Here is a 15,224-nt window from a genome sequence, read left to right as displayed (position 1 = left end):
ACTCAGGCCACTGCAGAAGTATCCCTGTGCAGCCAGCTGCGGGAGATAGTCTTGTGCCAGCATGCTGCACGACTGAGGCAGATGCTTTCCACAGATGCAGGTCCTCCCAACTCTTCATGGAACTGTGCCCCTTCAGGAGTCTCAGGCCACTGCAGAAGTATCTCTGTGCAGCCAGCTGCGATAGATAGTCTTGTGCCAGCATGCTGCACGACCGACGCGGATGCTTTCCACAGATGTAGGTCCTCCCAACTCTTCATGGAACTGTGCCCCTTCAGGAGACTCAGACCACTGCAGAAGTATCCCTGTGCAGCCAGCATCGGGAGACAGTCTTGTGCCAGCATGCTACACGACTCAGTCGGATGCTTTCCAGAGGTGCAAGTCCTCCCAACTCTTCATGGAACTGTGCCCCTTCAGGAGACTCAGGCCACTGCAGAAGTATCCCTGTCTAGCCAGCTGCGGGAGATAGTCTTGTGGCAGCATGCTGCACGACTGAGGCGGATGCTTTCCACAGGTCCAGGTCCACCCAACTCTTCATGGAACTGTGCCCCTTCAGGAGACTCAGGCCACTGCAGAAGTATCCCTGTGCAGCCAGCTGCGGGAGATAGTCTTGTGCCAGCATGCTGCACGACTGAGGCGGATGCTTTCCACAGGTCCAGGTCCACCCAACTCTTCATGGAACTGTGCCCCTTCAGGAGACTCAGGCCACTGCAGAAGTATTCCTGTGCAGTCAGCTGCGGGAGATAGTCTTGTGCCAGCATGCTGCACGACTGAGGCGGATGCTTTCACAGATGCAGGTCCTCCCAACTCTTCCTGGAACTGTGCCCCTTCAGGAGACTACGACCACTGCAGAAGTATCCCTGTGCAGTCAGCTGCGGGAGATAGTCTTGTGCCAGCATGCTGCACGACTGAGGCGGATGCTTTCACAGATGCAGGTCCTCCCAACTCTTCCTGGAACTGTGCCCCTTCAGGACACTACGACCACTGCAGAAGTATCCCTGTGCAGCAAGCTGCGGGAGATAGTCTTGTGGCAGCATGCTGCACGACTGAGGCGGATGCTTTCCACAGGTGCAGGTCCTCTCAACTCTTCATGGAACTGTGCCCCTTCAGGAGACTCAGGCCACTGCAGAAGTATCCCTGTGCAGCCAGCTGAGGGAGATAGTCTTGTGCAAGCATGCTGCACGACTAAGGCGGATGCTTTCCACAGGTGCAGGTCCTCCCAACTCTTCATGGAACTGTGCCCCTTCAGGAAACTCAGGCCACTGCAGAAGTGTCCCTGTGCAGCCAACTGCGGGAGATAGTCTTGTGCAAGCATGCTGCACGACCGACGCGGATGCTTTCCACAGATGTAGGTCCTCCCAACTCTTCATGGAACTGTGCCCCTTCAGGAGACTCAGGCCACTGCAGAAGTATCCCTGTGCAGCCAGCTGCGGGACATAGTCTTGTGCAAGCATGCTGCACGACTAAGGCGGATGCTTTCCACAGGTGCAGGTCCTCCCAACTCTTCATGGAACTGTGCCCCTTCAGGAGACTCAGGCCACTGCAGAAGTATCCCTGTGCAGCCAGCTGCGGGAGACAGTCTTGTGGCAGCATGCTGCACGACTTAAGCGGATACTTTCCACAGGTTCAGGTCCACTCAACTCTTCATGGAACTATGCCCTTTCAGGAGACTCAGGCCACTGCAGAAGTATCCCTGTGCAGCCACCTGCGGGAGATTGTCTTGTGCCAGCATTCTGCACGACTGAGGCGGATGCGTTCCACAGGTGCAGGTCCTCCCAACTCTTCATGGAACAGTGCCCCTTCAGGAGACTCAGGTCACTGCAGAAGTATACCTGTGCAGCTAGCTGCGGGAGATAGTCTTGTGCCAGCATGCTGCACGACTGAGGCGGATGCTTTCCACAGGTGAAGGTCCTCCCAACTCTTCATGGAACTGTGCCCCTTCAGGAGACTCAGCCCACTGCAGAAGTATCCCTGTGCAGCCAGCTGCGGGAGATAGTCTTGTGCAGCATGCTGCACGACTGAGGCGGATGCTTTCCACAGGTGAAGGTCCTCCCAACTCTTCATGGAACTGTGCCCCTTCAGGAGACTCAGGCCACTGCAGAAGTATCCCTGTGCAGCCAGCGGCGGGAGACAGTCTTGTGCCAGCATGCTGCATGACTGAGGAGGATGCTTTCCACAGGTGCAGGTCCTCCCAACTCTTCATGGAACTGTGCCCCTTCAGGAGACTCAGGTCACTGCAGAAGTATCCCTGTACAGTCAGCTGCGGGAGATAGTCTTGTGGCAGCATGCTGCATGACTGAGGCGGATGCTTTCCACAGGTGCAGGTCCTCCCAACTCTTCATGGAACTGTGCCGCTTCAGGAGACTCAGGCCACTGCAGAAGTATCCCTGTGCAGCCAGCTGCGGGAGATAGTCTTGTGGCAGCATGCTGCACGACTGAGGCGGATGCTTTCCACAGGTGCAGGTCCACCAAACTCTTCATGGAACTGTGCCCCTTCAGGAGACTCAGGCCACTGCAGAAGTATCCCTGTGCAGCCAGCTGCGGGATATAGTCTTGTGGCAGCATGCTGCAGGACTGAGGCAGATGCTTTCCACAGGTGCAGGTCCACCCAACTCTTCATGGAACTGTGCCCCTTCAGGAGACTCACGCCACTGCAGAAGTATCCCTGTGCAGCCAACTGCGGGAGATAATGTTGTGCCAGCATGCTGCACGACTGAGGCGGATGCTTTCCACAGGTGCAGGTCCTCCCAACTCTTCATGGAACTGTGCCCTTTCAGGAGACTCAGGCCACTGCAGAAGTATCCCTGTGCAGCCAGCTGTGGGAGATATTCTTGTGCCAGCATGCTGCACGACTGAGGCGGATGCTTTCCACAGGTGCAGGTCCTCCCAACTCTTCATGGAAATGTGCCCCTTCAGGAGACTCAGGCCACTGCAGAAGTATCCCAGTGCAGCCAGCTGCGGGAGATAGTCTTGTGCCAGCATGCTGCACGACTGAGGCGGATGCTTTCCACAGGTGCAGGTCCTCCCAACTCTTCATGGAACTGTGCCCCTTCAGGAGACTCAGGCCACTGCAGAAGTATCCCTGTGCAGCCAGCTGCGGGAGATAGTCTTGTGCCAGCATGCTGCACGACTGAGGCGGATGCTTTCCACAGATGTAGGTCCTCTCAACTCTTCATGGAACTGTGCCCCTTCAGGAGACTCAGGCCACTGCAGAAGTATCCCTGTGCAGCCAGCATCGGGAGATAGTCTTGTGCCAGCATGCTACACGACTGAGTCGGATGCTTTCCAGAGGTGCAAGTCCTCCCAACTCTTCATGGAACTGTGCCCTTCAGGAGACTCAGGCCACTGCAGAAGTATCCCTGTCTAGCCAGCTGCGGGAGATAGTCTTGTGGCAGCATGCTGCACGACTGAGGCGGATGCTTTCCACAGGTCCAGGTCCACCCAACTCTTCATGGAACTGTGCCCCTTCAGGAGACTCAGGCCACTGCAGAAGTATCCCTATGCAGTCAGCTGCGGGACATAGTCTTGTGCCAGCATGCTGCACGACTGAGGCGGATGCTTTCCACAGGTGCAGGTCCTCACAACTCTTCATGGAACTGTGCCCCTTCAGGAGACTCAGGCCACTGCAGAAGTATCCCTGTGCAGCCAGCTGCGGGAGATAGTCTTGTGCCAGCCTGCTGCACGACTGAGGCGGATGCTTTGCACAGGTGCAGGTCCTCCCAACTCTTCATGGAACTATGCCCCTTCAGGAGACTCAGTCCACTACAGAAGTATCCCTGTGCAGCCAGCTGCGGGAGATAGTCTTGTGCAAGCATCCTGCACGACTGAGGCGGATGCTTTCCACAGGTGCAGGTCCTCCCAACTCTTCATGGAACTGTGCCCCTTCAGGAGACTCAGGCCACTGCAGAAGTATCCCTGTGCAGCCATCTGCGGGAGATAGTCTTGTGCCAGCATGCTGCACGATTGAGGCGGATGCTTTCCACAGGTGCAGGTCCTCCCAACTCTTCATGGAACTGTGCCCCTTCAGGAGACTCAGTCCACTGAAGAAGTATCCCTGTGCAGCCAGCTGCGGGAGATAGTCTTGTGCAGCATGCTGCACGACTGAGGCGGATGATTTCCACAGATGCAGGTCCTCCCAAATCTTCATGGAAATCTGCCCCTTCAGGAGACACAGGCCACTGCAGAAGTATCCCTGTGCAGCCAGCTGCGGGAGATAGTCTTGTGCCAGCATGCTGCACGACTGAGGCAGATGCTTTCCACAGGTGCAGGTCCTCCCAACTCTTCATGGAACTGTGCCCCTTCAGGAGACTCAGGCCACTGCATACGTATCCCTGTGCAGCCAGCTGCGGGAGATAGTCTTGTGCCAGCATGCTACACGACTCAGTCGGATGCTTTCCAGAGGTGCAAGTCCTCCCAACTCTTCATGGAACTGTGCCCCTTCAGGAGACTCAGGCCACTGCAGAAGTATCCCTGTCTAGCCAGCTGCGGGAGATAGTCTTGTGGCAGCATGCTGCACGACTGAGGCAGATGCTTTCCACAGGTCCAGGTCCACCCAACTCTTCATGGAACTGTGCCCCTTCAGGAGACTCAGGCCACTGCAGAAGTATCCCTGTGCAGTCAGCTGCGGGACATAGTCTTGTGCCAGCATGCTGCACAACTGAGGCGGATGCTTTCACAGGTGCAGGTCCTCCCAACCCGTCCTGGAACTGTGCCCCTTCAGGAGACTCAGGCCACTGCAGAAGTATCCCTGTGCAGCCAGCTGCGGGAGATAGTCTTGTGCCAGCATGCTGCACGACCGACGCGGATGCTTTCCACAGATGTAGGTCCTCCCAACTCTTCATGGAACTGTGCCCCTTCAGGAGACTCAGACCACTGCAGAAGTATCCCTGTGCAGCCAGCATCGGGAGATAGTCTTGTGCCAGCATGCTACACGACTCAGTCGGATGCTTTCCAGAGGTGCAAGTCCTCCCAACTCTTCATGGAACTGTGCCCCTTCAGGAGACTCAGGCCACTGCAGAAGTATCCCTGTCTAGCCAGCTGCGGGAGATAGTCTTGTGGCAGCATGCTGCACGACTGAGGCAGATGCTTTCCACAGGTCCAGGTCCACCCAACTCTTCATGGAACTGTGCCCCTTCAGGAGACTCAGGCCACTGCAGAAGTATCCCTGTGCAGTCAGCTGCGGGACATAGTCTTGTGCCAGCATGCTGCACAACTGAGGCGGATGCTTTCACAGGTGCAGGTCCTCCCAACCCGTCCTGGAACTGTGCCCCTTCAGGAGACTCAGGCCACTGCAGAAGTATCCCTGTGCAGCCAGCTGCGGGAGATAGTCTTGTGCCAGCATGCTGCACGACTGAGGCGGATGCTTTCCACAGGTCCAGGTCCACCCAACTCTTCATGGAACTGTGCCCCTTCAGGAGACTCAGGCCACTGCAGAAGTATCGCTGTGCAGTCAGCTGCAGGAGATAGGCTTGTGCCAGCATGCTGCACGACTGAGGCGGATGCTTTCCACAGGTGCAGGTCCTCTCAACTCTTCATGGAACTGTGCCCCTTCAGGAGACTCAGGCCACTGCAGAAGTATCCCTGTGCAGCAAGCTGCGGGAGATAGTCTTGTGGCAGCATGCTGCACGACTGAGGCGGATGCTTTCCACAGGTGCAGGTCCTCTCAACTCTTCATGGAACTGTGCCCCTTCAGGAGACTCAGGCCACTGCAGAAGTATCCCTGTGCAGCCAGCTGCGGGAGATAGTCTTGTGCCAGCATGCTGCACGACTGAGGCGGATGCTTTGCACAGGTGCAGGTCCTCCCAACTCTTCATGGAACTGTGCCGCTTCAGGAGACTCAGTCCACTGAAGAAGTATCCCTGTGCAGCCAGCTGCGGGAGATAGTCTTGTGCAGCATGCTGCACGACTGAGGCGGATGATTTCCACAGATGCAGGTCCTCCCAAATCTTCGTGGAAATCTGCCCCTTCAGGAGACTCAGGCCACTGCAGAAGTATCCCTGTGCAGCCACCTGCGGGAGATAGTCTTGTGCCAGCATGCTGCACGACTGAGGCAGATGCTTTCCACAGGTGCAGGTCCTCCCAACTCTTCATGGAACTGTGCCCCTTCAGGAGACTCAGGCCACTGCAGAAGTATCCCTGTGCAGCCAGCTGCGGGAGATAGTCTTGTGCCAGCATGCTGCACGACCGACGCGGATGCTTTCCACAGATGTAGGTCCTCCCAACTCTTCATGGAACTGTGACCCTTCAGGAGACTCAGACCACTGCAGAAGTATCCCTGTGCAGCCAGCATCGGGAGATAGTCTTGTGCCAGCATGCTACACGACTCAGTCGGATGCCTTCCAGAGGTGCAAGTCCTCCCAACTCTTCATGGAACTGTGCCCCTTCAGGAGACTCAGGCCACTGCAGAAGTATCCCTGTCTAGCCAGCTGCGGGAGATAGTCTTGTGGCAGCATGCTGCACGACTGAGGCGGATGCTTTCCACAGGTCCAGGTCCACCCAACTCTTCATGGAAATGTGCCCCTTCAGGAGACTCAGGCCACTGCAGAAGTATCCCTGTGCAGTCAGCTGCGGGACATAGTCTTGTGCCAGCATGCTGCACGACTGAGGCGGATGCTTTCACAGGTGCAGGTCCTCCCAACTCTTCCTGGAACTGTGCCCCTTCAGGAGACTCAGGCCACTGCAGAAGTATCCCTGTGCAGCCAGCTTCGGGAGATAGTCTTGTGTCAGCATGCTGCACGACTGAGGCGGATGCTTTCCACAGGTCCAGGTCCACCCAACTCTTCATGGAACTGTGCCCCTTCAGGAGACTCAGGCCACTGCAGAAGTATCCCTGTGCAGTCAGCTGCGGGAGATAGTCTTGTGCCAGCATGCTGCACGACTGAGGCGGATGCTTTCACAGATGCAGGTCCTCCCAACTCTTCCTGGAACTGTGCCCCTTCAGGAGACTACGACCACTGCAGAAGTATCCCTGTGCAGCAAGCTGCGGGAGATAGTCTTGTGGCAGCATGCTGCACGACTGAGGCGGATGCTTTCCACAGATGCAGGTCCTCCCAAATCTTCATGGAAATCTGCCCCTTCAGGAGACACAGGCCACTGCAGAAGTATCCCTGTGCAGCCAGCTGCGGGAGATAGTCTTGTGCCAGCATGCTGCACGACTGAGGCAGATGCTTTCCACAGGTGCAGGTCCTCCCAACTCTTCATGGAACTGTGCCCCTTCAGGAGACTCAGGCCACTGCATACGTATCCCTGTGCAGCCAGCTGCGGGAGATAGTCTTGTGCCAGCATGCTGCACGACCGACGCGGATGCTTTCCACAGATGTAGGTCCTCCCAACTCTTCATGGAACTGTGCCCCTTCAGGAGACTCAGGCCACTGCAGAAGTATCCCTGTGCAGCCAGCTGCGGGAGATAGTCTTGTGCCAGCATGCTGCACGACCGACGCGGATGCTTTCCACAGATGTAGGTCCTCCCAACTCTTCATGGAACTGTGCCCCTTCAGGAGACTCAGACCACTGCAGAAGTATCCCTGTGCAGCCAGCATCGGGAGATAGTCTTGTGCCAGCATGCTACACGACTCAGTCGGATGCTTTCCAGAGGTGCAAGTCCTCCCAACTCTTCATGGAACTGTGCCCCTTCAGGAGACTCAGGCCACTGCAGAAGTATCCCTGTCTAGCCAGCTGCGGGAGATAGTCTTGTGGCAGCATGCTGCACGACTGAGGCGGATGCTTTCCACAGGTCCAGGTCCACCCAACTCTTCATGGAACTGTGCCCCTTCAGGAGACTCAGGCCACTGCAGAAGTATCCCTGTGCAGTCAGCTGCGGGACATAGTCTTGTGCCAGCATGCTGCACAACTGAGGCGGATGCTTTCACAGGTGCAGGTCCTCCCAACCCGTCCTGGAACTGTGCCCCTTCAGGAGACTCAGGCCACTGCAGAAGTATCCCTGTGCAGCCAGCTGCGGGAGATAGTCTTGTGCCAGCATGCTGCACGACTGAGGTGGATGCTTTCCACAGGTCCAGGTCCACCCAACTCTTCATGGAACTGTGCCCCTTCAGGAGACTCAGGCCACTGCAGAAGTATCGCTGTGCAGTCAGCTGCGGGAGATAGTCTTGTGCCAGCATGCTGCACGACTGAGGCGGATGCTTTCACAAATGCAGGTCCTCCCAACTCTTCCTGGAACTGTGCCCTTCAGGAGACTACGACCACTGCTGAAGTATCCCTGTGCAGCAAGCTGCGGGAGATAGTCTTGTGGCAGCATGCTGCACGACTGAGGCGGATGCTTTCCACAGGTGCAGGTCCTCTCAACTCTTCATGGAACTGTGCCCCTTCAGGAGACTCAGGCCACTGCAGAAGTATCCCTGTGCAGCCAGCTGCGGGAGATAGTCTTGTGCAGCATGCTGCACGACTGAGGCGGATGATTTCCACAGATGCAGGTCCTCCCAAATCTTCGTGGAAATCTGCCCCTTCAGGAGACTCAGGCCACTGCAGAAGTATCCCTGTGCAGCCACCTGCGGGAGATAGTCTTGTGCCAGCATGCTGCACGACTGAGGCAGATGCTTTCCACAGGTGCAGGTCCTCCCAACTCTTCATGGAACTGTGCCCCTTCAGGAGACTCAGGCCACTGCAGAAGTATCCCTGTGCAGCCAGCTGCGGGAGATAGTCTTGTGCCAGCATGCTGCACGACCGACGCGGATGCTTTCCACAGATGTAGGTCCTCCCAACTCTTCATGGAACTGTGACCCTTCAGGAGACTCAGACCACTGCAGAAGTATCCCTGTGCAGCCAGCATCGGGAGATAGTCTTGTGCCAGCATGCTGCACGACCGACGCGGATGCTTTCCACAGATGTAGGTCCTCCCAACTCTTCATGGAACTGTGCCCCTTCAGGAGACTCAGGCCACTGCAGAAGTATCCCTGTCTAGCCAGCTGCGGGAGATAGTCTTGTGGCAGCATGCTGCACGACTGAGGCGGATGCTTTCCACAGGTCCAGGTCCACCCAACTCTTCATGGAACTGTGCCCCTTCAGGAGACTCAGGCCACTGCAGAAGTATCCCTGTGCAGTCAGCTGCGGGACATAGTCTTGTGCCAGCATGCTGCACGACTGAGGCGGATGCTTTCACAGGTGCAGGTCCTCCCAACTCTTCCTGGAACTGTGCCCCTTCAGGAGACTCAGGCCACTGCAGAAGTATCCCTGTGCAGCCAGCTTCGGGAGATAGTCTTGTGTCAGCATGCTGCACGACTGAGGCGGATGCTTTCCACAGGTCCAGGTCCACCCAACTCTTCATGGAACTGTGCCCCTTCAGGAGACTCAGGCCACTGCAGAAGTATCCCTGTGCAGTCAGCTGCGGGAGATAGTCTTGTGCCAGCATGCTGCACGACTGAGGCGGATGCTTTCACAGATGCAGGTCCTCCCAACTCTTCCTGGAACTGTGCCCCTTCAGGAGACTACGACCACTGCAGACGTATCCCTGTGCAGCAAGCTGCGGGAGATAGTCTTGTGGCAGCATGCTGCACGACTGAGGCGGATGCTTTCCACAGGTGCAGGTCCTCACAACTCTTCATGGAACTCTGCCCCTTCAGGAGACTCAGGCCACTGCAGAAGTATCCCTGTGCAGCCAGCTGCGGGAGATAGTCTTGTGCCAGCATGCTGCACGACTGAGGCGGATGCTTTGCACAGGTGCAGGTCCTCCGAACTCTTCATGGAACTGTGCCCCTTCAGGAGACTCAGTCCACTACAGAAGTATCCCTGTGCAGCCAGCTGCGGGAGATAGTCTTGTGCAAGCATCCTGCACGACTGAGGCGGATGCTTTCCACAGGTGCAGGTCCTCCCAACTCTTCATGGAACTGTGCCCCTTCAGGAGACTCAGGCCACTGCAGAAGTATCCCTGTGCAGCCAGCTGCGGGAGATAGTCTTGTGCCAGCATGCTGCACGACTGAGGCGGATGCTTTCCACAGGTGCAGGTCCTCCCAACTCTTCATGGAACTGTGCCCCTTCAGGAGACTCAGTCCACTGAAGAAGTATCCCTGTGCAGCCAGCTGCGGGAGATAGTCTTGTGCAGCATGCTGCACGACTGAGGCGGATGATTTCCACAGATGCAGGTCCTCCCAAATCTTCATGGAAATCTGCCCCTTCAGGAGACTCAGGCCACTGCAGAAGTATCCCTGTGCAGCCAGCTGCGGGAGATAGTCTTGTGCCAGCATGCTGCACGACTGAGGCAGATGCTTTCCACAGATGCAGGTCCTCCCAACTCTTCATGGAACTGTGCCCCTTCAGGAGTCTCAGGCCACTGCAGAAGTATCTCTGTGCAGCCAGCTGCGATAGATAGTCTTGTGCCAGCATGCTGCACGACCGACGCGGATGCTTTCCACAGATGTAGGTCCTCCCAACTCTTCATGGAACTGTGCCCCTTCAGGAGACTCAGACCACTGCAGAAGTATCCCTGTGCAGCCAGCATCGGGAGACAGTCTTGTGCCAGCATGCTACACGACTCAGTCGGATGCTTTCCAGAGGTGCAAGTCCTCCCAACTCTTCATGGAACTGTGCCCCTTCAGGAGACTCAGGCCACTGCAGAAGTATCCCTGTCTAGCCAGCTGCGGGAGATAGTCTTGTGGCAGCATGCTGCACGACTGAGGCGGATGCTTTCCACAGGTCCAGGTCCACCCAACTCTTCATGGAACTGTGCCCCTTCAGGAGACTCAGGCCACTGCAGAAGTATCCCTGTGCAGCCAGCTGCGGGAGATAGTCTTGTGCCAGCATGCTGCACGACTGAGGCGGATGCTTTCCACAGGTCCAGGTCCACCCAACTCTTCATGGAACTGTGCCCCTTCAGGAGACTCAGGCCACTGCAGAAGTATTCCTGTGCAGTCAGCTGCGGGAGATAGTCTTGTGCCAGCATGCTGCACGACTGAGGCGGATGCTTTCACAGATGCAGGTCCTCCCAACTCTTCCTGGAACTGTGCCCCTTCAGGAGACTACGACCACTGCAGAAGTATCCCTGTGCAGTCAGCTGCGGGAGATAGTCTTGTGCCAGCATGCTGCACGACTGAGGCGGATGCTTTCACAGATGCAGGTCCTCCCAACTCTTCCTGGAACTGTGCCCCTTCAGGACACTACGACCACTGCAGAAGTATCCCTGTGCAGCAAGCTGCGGGAGATAGTCTTGTGGCAGCATGCTGCACGACTGAGGCGGATGCTTTCCACAGGTGCAGGTCCTCTCAACTCTTCATGGAACTGTGCCCCTTCAGGAGACTCAGGCCACTGCAGAAGTATCCCTGTGCAGCCAGCTGAGGGAGATAGTCTTGTGCCAGCATGCTGCACGACTGAGGCGGATGCTTTGCACAGGTGCAGGTCCTCCCAACTCTTCATGGAACTGTGCCCCTTCAGGAGACTCAGTCCACTACAGAAGTATCCCTGTGCAGCAAGCTGCGGGAGATAGTCTTGTGCAAGCATGCTGCACGACTGAGGCGGATGCTTTCCACAGGTGCAGGTCCTCCCAACTCTTCATGGAACTGTGCCCCTTCAGGAGACTCAGGCCACTGCAGAAGTATCCCTGTGCAGCCAGCTGCGGGAGATAGTCTTGTGCCAGCATGCTGCACGACTGAGGCGGATGCTTTCCACAGGTGCAGGTCCTCCCAACTCTTCTTGGAACTGTGCCCCTTCAGGAGACTCAGTCCACTGAAGAAGTATCCCTGTGCAGCCAGCTGCGGGAGATAGTCTTGTGCAGCATGCTGCACGAATTAGGCGGATGATTTCCACAGATGCAGGTCCTCCCAAATCTTCATGGAAATCTGCCCCTTCAGGAGACTCAGGCCACTGCAGAAGTATCTCTGTGCAGCCAGCTGCGGGAGATAGTCTTGTGCCAGCATGCTGCACGACTGAGGCAGATGCTTTCCACAGGTGCAGGTCCTCCCAACTCTTCATGGAACTGTGCCCCTTCAGGAGACTCAGTCCACTGAAGAAGTATCCCTGTGCAGCCAGCTGCAGGAGATAGTCTTGTGAAGCATGCTGCATGACTGAGGCGGATGATTTCCACAGATGCAGGTCCTCCCAAATCTTCATGGAAATCTGCCCCTTCAGGAGACTCAGGCCACTGCAGAAGTATCCCTGTGCAGCCAGCTGCGGGAGATAGTCTTGTGCCAGCATGCTGCACGACTGAGGCAGATGCTTTCCACAGGTGCAGGTCCTCCCAACTCTTCATGGAACTGTGCCCCTTCAGGAGACTCAGGCCACTGCAGAAGTATCCCTGTGCAGCCAGCTGCGGGAGATAGTCTTGTGCCAGCATGCTGCACGACCGACGCGGATGCTTTCCACAGATGTAGGTCCTCCCAAGTCTTCATGGAACTGTGCCCCTTCAGGAGACTCAGACCACTGCAGAAGTATCCCTGTGCAGCCAGCATCGGGAGACAGTCTTGTGCCAGCATGCTACACGACTCAGTCGGATGCTTTCCAGAGGTGCAAGTCCTCCCAACTCTTCAAGGAACTGTGCCCCTTCAGGAGACTCAGGCCACTGCAGAAGTATCCCTGTCTAGCCAGCTGCGGGAGGTAGTCTTGTGGCAGCATGCTGCACGACTGAGGCGGATGCTTTCCACAGGTCCAGGTCCACCCAACTCTTCATGGAACTGTGCCCCTTCAGGAGACTCAGGCCACTGCAGAAGTATCCCTGTGCAGCCAGCTGCGGGAGATAGTCTTGTGCCAGCATGCTGCACGACTGAGGCGGATGCTTTCCACAGGTCCAGGTCCACCCAACTCTTCATGGAACTGTGCCCCTTCAGGAGACTCAGGCCACTGCAGAAGTATCCCTGTGCAGTCAGCTGCGGGAGATAGTCTTGTGCCAGCATGCTGCACGACTGAGGCGGATGCTTTCACAGATGCAGGTCCTCCCAACTCTTCCTGGAACTGTGCCCCTTCAGGAGACTACGACCACTGCAGAAGTATCCCTGTGCAGTCAGCTGCGGGAGATAGTCTTGTGCCAGCATGCTGCACGACTGAGGTGGATGCTTTGCACAGGCGCAGGTCCTCCCAACTCGTCATGGAACTGTGCCCCTTCAGGAGACTCAGTCCACTGCAGAAGTATCACTGTGCAGCCAGCAGCGGGAGATAGTCTTGTGGCAGCATGCTGCATGACTGAGGCGGATGCTTTCCACAGGTGCAGGTCCTCTCAACTCTTCATGGAACTGTGCCCCTTCAGGAGACTCAGGCCACTGCAGAAGTATCCCTGTGCAGCCAGCTGCGGGAGATAGTCTTGTGCCAGCATGCTGCACGACTGAGGTGGATGCTTTGCACAGGCGCAGGTCCTCCCAACTCGTCATGGAACTGTGCCCCTTCAGGCGACTCAGTCCACTGCAGAAGTATCACTGTGCAGCCAGCTGCGGGAGATAGTCTTGTGCAAGCATGCTGCACAACTGAGGCGGATGCTTTCCACAGGTGCAGGTCCTCCCAACTCTTCATGGAACTGTGCCCCTTCAGGAGACTCAGGCCACTGCAGAAGTATCCCTGTGCAGCCAGCTGCGGGAGATAGTCTTGTGCAAGCATGCTGCACGACTGAGGCGGATGCTTTCCACAGGTGCAGGTCCTCCCAACTCTTCATGGAACTGTGCCCCTTCAGGAGACTCAGGCCACTGCAGAAGTATCCCTGTGCAGCCGGCTGCGGGAGATAGTCTTGTGCCAGCATGCTGCACGACTGAGGCGGATGCTTTCCACAGGTGCAGGTCCTCCCAACTCTTCATGGAACTGTGCCCCTTCAGGAGACTCAGTCCACTGCAGAAGTATCCCTGTGCAGCCAGCTGCGGGAGATAGTCTTGTGCAAGCATGCTGCACGACTGAGGCGGATGCTTTCCACAGGTGCAGGTCCTCCCAACTCTTCATGGAACTGTGCCCCTTCAGGAGACTCAGGCCACTGCAGAAGTATCCCTGTGCAGCCAGCTGCGGGAGATAGTCTTCTGCCAGCATGCTGCACGACTGAGGCGGATGCTTTCCACAGGTGCAGGTCCTCCCAACTCTTCATGGAACTGTGCCCCTTCAGGAAACTCAGGCCACTGCAGAAGTATCCCTGTCTAGCCAGCTGCGGGAGATAGTCTTGTGGCAGCATGCTGCACGACTGAGGCGGATGCTTTCCACAGGTCCAGGTCCTCCCAACTCTTCCTGGAACTGTGCCCCTTCAGGAGACTCAGGCCACTGCAGAAGTATCCCTGTGCAGCCGCTGCGGGAGATAGTCTTGTGCCAGCATGCTGCACGACTGAGGCAGATGCTTTCCACAGGTCCAGGTCCACCCAACTCTTCATGGAACTGTGCCCCTTCAGGAAACTCAGGCCACTGCAGAAGTATCCCTGTCTAGCCAGCTGCGGGAGATAGTCTTGTGCCAGCATGCTGCACCACTGAGGCGGATGCTTTCACAGGTGCAGGTCCTCCCAACTCTTCCTGGAACTGTGCCCCTTCAGGAGACTCAGGCCACTGCAGAAGTATCCCTGTGCAGCCGCTGCGGGAGATAGTCTTGTGCCAGCATGCTGCACGACTGAGGCAGATGCTTTCCACAGGTCCAGGTCCACCCAACTCTTCATGGAACTGTGCCCCTTCAGGAGACTCAGGCCACTGCAGATGTATCCCTGTGCAGTCAGCTGCGGGAGATAGTCTTGTGCCAGCATGCTGCACGACTGAGGGGGATGCTTTCACAGGTGCAGGTCCTCCTAACTCTTCCTGGAACTGTGCCCCTTCAGGAGACTACGACCACTGCAGAAGTATCCCTGTGCAGCCAGCAGCGGGAGATAGTCTTGTGGCAGCATGCTGCACGACTGAGGCGGATGCTTTCCACAGGTGCAGGTCCTCTCAACTCTTCATGGAACTGTGCCCCTTCAGGAGACTCAGGCCACTGCAGAAGTATCCCTGTGCAGCCAGCTGCGGGAGATAGTCTTGTGCAAGCATGCTGCACGACTGAGGAGGATGCTTTCCACAGGTTCAGGTCCTCCCAACTCTTCATGGAACTGTGCCCCTTCAGGAGACTCAGGCCACTGCAGAAGTATCCCTGGCAGCCAGCTGCGGGAGATAGTCTTGTGCCAGCATGCTGCACGACTGAGGTGGATGCTTTGCACAGGCGCAGGTCCTCCCAACTCGTCATGGAACTGTGCCCCTTCAGGCGACTCAGTCCACTGCAGAAGTATCACTGTGCAGCCAGCTGCGGGAGATAGTCTTGTTCAAGCATGCTGCACGACTGAGGCGGATGCTTTCCACAGGTGCAG

Source organism: Ambystoma mexicanum, chromosome 6p (genome assembly GCF_040938575.1).
Source record: "Ambystoma mexicanum isolate Mex_15411 chromosome 6p, UKY_AmexF1_1, whole genome shotgun sequence".
NCBI lineage: Eukaryota > Metazoa > Chordata > Amphibia > Caudata > Ambystomatidae > Ambystoma > Ambystoma mexicanum.
This window is presented reverse-complemented; position numbering follows the sequence as displayed.